The sequence below is a fragment of the Choloepus didactylus genome, chromosome 16 (genome assembly GCF_015220235.1).
Source record: "Choloepus didactylus isolate mChoDid1 chromosome 16, mChoDid1.pri, whole genome shotgun sequence".
Lineage (NCBI taxonomy): Eukaryota > Metazoa > Chordata > Mammalia > Pilosa > Megalonychidae > Choloepus > Choloepus didactylus.
The window spans coordinates 76022767-76028638 of NC_051322.1; positions in this window are offsets into that span (position 1 = coordinate 76022767).

Consider the following 5872-nt stretch of genomic DNA (forward strand, 5'->3'; position numbering starts at 1 on the left):
AGGAAGAGCCATAATGTTGGCTTTGGAGATGATAACAGTTGTCTCCTTCTTGATTCAAGCAAGTTGATGTACATATATAGCAACTGCAACTCTTTTTATTTCACTTTTCTTTATATATCTTATTTCATAATTTTAAGGGGTAAAAATATGCAAGAAGTCTAAAACAATTATCCAAGTCACTGAAGTGATCTTGGATGGGAACTAACTTGAAAGCAAATCTAAGTTATTTTTTGTATGTTTGTTTTCTCTGTCTAATTTCCCAAAAGCCTAAGGAAACCTTTTAGGCATCATTATACTTTTCCTTTAGATGCTTCCTCCAGTCAAAGTCATGTTTTCACAGTTTTTCCACCTCTTTATAGAGAAGAATTTCTTCTTTAGAGTGCCTTGTGAGTTTCTGCTTTTATTCTTCCTTGCAAATTTCTAAGTGTCCCAGTCCCTGGATCTTTCTATTTTTCTCCTCATCCCAAAAGGGTATTTGATTCCATGGATTTTCTACTTCCCAAAGTGAAAAAAAAAAATCCAAATAAGTTTTCTATTCTGGCTTCTTGAAAAAATACCATTTAAAAAATGCATGTAAATGTACTATCCCTACATCTAGATGCAAATACTTCTAATGTATTTCATATGTACACTCATTATAACAGTATTGGGTTCATAATATATATACATATTTTCAAACTACTTTTGCAGTCTTCATAGCATCCCCAATCTGCAAAAAGGTAGAAAAAATGATGAGGTAGAAACATTGCTCTCCTCCTGTTTTCTTGATCATTTAACATTAGAATACTTTAATCCTTTTTTTTAAACTTTGCATTTTCACATAAATGAACACTGTAAGTGCTTTATTAACATTATACCTTCATTTTATCCCACCGTTTTATTACTGTTATGACATTTAACATCGCACATTAAATTCTTGGTGGTCAATATCTTCCTGAGAAAAGTTGGTTTCTTTGGTAATACATACAAAAACTTAACAAAATCCTTGACAATTGTGTATTAGAATCAATGGAATATATAATTATCCAATAAGTAATCACTTTTTCATAGCATCATTTAAAGGGGAAGAGTTATCTCAACTTGTACCAGGTTTTACTCCAAATCCAAGTGTTTTGTAGTGTGCTTCTTCAATAGAGGCCTACCAAAGTCTCCAAATAGCATTGACTTGCCACTGACACTTCAATCACCATTGGATCTGCTGGATCATACAGCCCAAGGGGGCAGAGCAGCTTGCACAGCTACCTAGACGTATCAGAGCCTACTTTTGTTCCAGTCTTGACTGATAACTAATAGCTTTTCAGTGTACTTGGTACATGTATGGCTGGAATACTACATCCAAATGAGGAATATGTCACCTCTAAACTTCAAAATAGGTCCACTAGCTATTGTGCCTCTTTATGGTTGTAAGAGTTACCAGATGCAACATCTTATCCTTCACCAAAGAAGGGATTGTTTGGATGTTATGTGGAAGTTCTTCAGGTGAGGAGATGCAAACACAAATAGTCATAGGTACAAGAATGCCTGAAAAGATGGCTTTGTTAGATCAAAGGGCCTGGAGAGAGAGAGAGAGAGAATAAGGGTGGTGGAGGGGCCCTGGATTTACCTAACCTAGACTATTATAAGGTTCACTGAAGGGTGGGGAGAGAGAGAAAGAAAAATTGGCATCCCATGCTCTTTGCCTTTTATGATGCAAAGGGGAGTAGTGGAGTGGCTTTATATTATATGGCATGAAAAGCAGAAGTGGCAAGGGCCATTTAGAGAAGCTGAGGGCAGCTCTTATCATCCAAAGCATGTCAAAGTATATGCCTTGCCAGTAAATTTTAAGATGTGAATGGCAGAAGCAGCAAGGGCCATTTGAGGAGCTGGAGGGTGGCTCTTATCATCCAAACCATATGGAGTTATGGGCTGCGGTCGCAGTTGATTTGTCTGGGGGGGGGGGCAGCCGGTTGCTGAACCCTCGGCTCTCGGCGTTGCTCGGAGGGTACCGGCGGCGGGGGCTCTTTCCCGGAGGCGAGGGCGAGGCGGGGGACTGGGCCCGGTCCCCGGCGGAGGCGTGCAATGTTGTGGAGGGCGGCGAGAAGGAACAGGCAGGACACGGTTCTTTGAGGGTGAAGAAGCCAAGAGAGTTTATTAGGGGTGAGCACAGGTTATATAGGCTGGCATAGAGGGCGGGGGTAGTTACAAGTCAATGCTGAGGGGATAAAGGCTAGGATTGGTTCTGAGAGGGTGCAGAGGTTAGGATTGGTTCTAAGAGAGCACGGAGGTTGTTTGAAAAGGGGCGGGAGTTGCTCTGGCAACGGTGTCTGGCAACAATGTATGCGCACTGGTGGTGATGGGAGTTGCACTGGCAACGGGGAGTGTCCGGGCAGATAAGGGGGGTGGGGAAAAGGCGGTTCCCTCCGGCAAGCCTCCCCTAACAGTGGTATTTTGGGTGAGGAGAAATGGGGCCTGCCTCCGGCCCTCACTTTCCAGGCCCGGGGGGCTGTGAAGGGCGCTGTTCACCCGTACCCACTACCCTCCCCAGGGGTGGCCGATCCCCTGGCCCAGGCCCGCCAAGTCGAAGCACGTAATCAGTGTCCCGCAATGGGCCTTGCTAGTTGTAGTTATGCCCAGGGTGAGGGTAACTGGGTTGGTCACTCAAAAGGGGTATTTATGAGTAGGCAAAATGTTGAGGCACCAAATATAAGTTATTTTATGCCATTACAAGAATATCTCAAAGTGTCACACACCACTGGAGGCCTAGAAATTTCACTGAGTTCACTGATTTTTTGTTGGATTGTTTGCCAACCTTTGGTACAACAATATCTTACCAATAATCCTATGGCAGTTGCTGCTATTTGCTACTATTTGCAACCAATATAGTATCATCAGTGTAACAGACAAGTGTGCTGTCTTTTGGAAAGGAAAGGTGATCAAGGTCCCTATGGACTAGATTATTACATAGGGCCTGAAAGTTGATAAATACCTCAGTACAACAGTATATTACTAGCTTTGCCAGCTGAAAATAAACTGTTTCTGGTGGTCTTCACTAATGGATATTGAGAAAAAAAATATTTACTAGATCAACAGCTACATACTAGATTTCAGATGGTATATTGATTTGCACAAGCATTGATACAAACAACTGGAATAGCAGCTGAAATTGGAGTTACCACCTGGTTAAGTTTATAAGAATTCACTGCCATCCTCCAAGATCTATAATTTTCTACACAAACCAAAAAAGAAAGTTGAATGGGGTTGAAGTAGTACCCTTGTATCTTCCAAGTCCTTTGTGGTGGCACTAATCACTTAATTCCTCCAGGAATGTGGTAGTACATTTTTTAATATTTTGCTTTATAGAGGCAGTTTAGTGGCTTCTACTTAGCCTTTTCTATAATAATATCCCTCAACCCCCAGGTTAGAGAACCAATGTGGGGCTTCTGCCAGTAGCTGAGTGTGTCTATTTCAATCAAACATTCTGAAACTGGGAAAAACCCAGAATAGAGTTTGGAGATCTGCTGGGCCAATTGTGAGATGCACCTGGCCCTAAAACTCCACAGATCACCTTTCTTTCCATTAGCACCTGCTCTGAACTTGTGGGCCACAGTGACGTTTTGGGTTTATTGGAATTATGTCCTTCACCTTCAGAACTAGTGTCCCAGTAATGCCTGAAGTGTTTGGTCATTTCCTTTTCCCCCAGTGTATAGTCACCCATGTATAGGCCATGGGTCTCTTTGGGGAATGCTGAGAGGAAGATTAATAATATACATTTTTGGAAAATAGCAGACTCCTTTCCCAAGGCGACTTTGACTTCCCTTCATTGTAGGATTTCTGAGTCTCTAAACTTCTCAAGTCTTGGAATTGATGGAAGTTTTGACAGCTATTTTTGTGACTCAAGTTAAACTTTCTTCACTTTGTCTAGAACTCTTCTACTTAAACAGATCAAGACAGAATTTAAGGTACCTATTTTACTTCTATGTACCTCATGATAAACTAAAAAAAGCCATAAATCTATGTAAGTCAGACTCTTCTGATACTTTTGATTCTGCTGTCTATTATGGTAGACATGCCCACCTTGTCTTTGGCATTAAGTGTCACCACTTAGCTCCTGCAAACCCAGAATCAGATCATCCCCATTGTATTTAACATCCAATGTCTGTGGCGGCACTTCCCACTGTAATATCTTATCTACAGAGAAGAGCAGCCACAGAGCTCTTCAGTACGGTGAAGTGCCTCTCACAAATTTACTCCTTACAGTTATGGTAAAAAGTATGTCCTCTGGATGTTTTCTGGGATAAGTATGGGGGGTCTTACATGAGAAATATGCTCTAAATTTCCAATTTCTCTAAGCTTTTATATCTCCTCAAGGCATATTATTCCAGGGCAGTTCTGGCATTTCAGTTTCATTTAGTTTAGGCCACCTTTGTTCCATGTTTCAGCACCATGAACAAACAAGCCACTAGAGCACTATCTAACCCCTAGAGCTACAACAGTGAATCCAGAATCTCTGCTTAGTGGACCCATGTCAATTAACTCAGCCTGATCTCTGCCTCATCACCACATGACATTCTTCTCTGTGTCTATAGGTCTGTGTCTAATTCTCCCCTCTTATAAGGGCACCAGTAATCTTGGAATAGGGCCCATCCTCATCCAATTCAACATCATCTTGATTAATAATATCTTCAATGACCCTATTTCCCCATAAGGACACATTCATTTCTTTTTTGGAGGGACACATTCAACCTATAATGTACCTCTTTTGTTTTCCTCTTTTAATATCATTGTATTATAAAAAGAAAACCAATAAATTTATGTAGAAGAAAACTTGAAATTTTCAGGTTGAGCATGATGAACTATTTATAAAAAAAGTATTTCCTTTCTCTTCTAAGCATTCAATGCAATTAAAGTAGAAAAGAAAATTTTGCATTAATTCACAATGACAAAAGGACCAGGTGCCCAGATCCACTTCCTCCTTTAAGAGGGCTTATATGTTTTCCACATTTATGCATTTATGTTATTTATGTATGTTATGTAGCATGCTAGCTATGCATTTATTTTATAAGGAGGTTTGTATGTTTACAGAAAATATAGAATGTAGCAAAGTACAGGAATTCCCACATACCAATCCCCTTCCCCACAAATGTTTCCTATTTATTACACTTGCATTAGTGTGGTACCTTTGTCAAACTGATAAAACAATATCAGTTCACCTGTACTACTAACTGTAGCCACTAGACTTCACTAGTGTCACTGTTTGTGTTCAGTTCTATGATTTTTTTAAATTTTGTTATTCTGTTAACATATATGTATATATATATGTACACATTGTGTGGGTGTGGGTGTGTGTGGTGTGTGTATGTAGTAGTACACATTAACTTAGAATTTCCACATTTTCACACTACAGTCAAGTATATAATGTCCGTGGTGTTCCTGGCTACATGTTTACAGTTTGTTGCCACACGTGGGTAGTTTCCAATGTGGATGAGTCATGGATGGAGCTGGAAGCATTTTACCACCTGGCCCTTCATTTTTTTCTATGCATTTTTTGGTCCTAGAAATCCTTTAATATCTCCCACTCAAATACTTATCACCCTCTTTAGTCCTCCAACTTCAGTCAAGTACCATCCCCCTTTCCTAGAACCCCATTTCATTTAGGCTTTGGGAAAGGAAAATGTTTCTTTGTAAACTAGGCACAGAGAATCATACTCTGGTTGTTAGGCTTGTTTCATCAAGATTTTTAATTTTTTTAATTTCATTTTTATTGAGATGTAGTCACATAACATACAATCCTTCAAAGTGTACAGTTGTTCATAGTTGGTGCATTAATAACCTCATCTTTGAACATTTTCATTACTCCAAAAAATAAAATAAAAATTAGAATAAAAAAGAACAT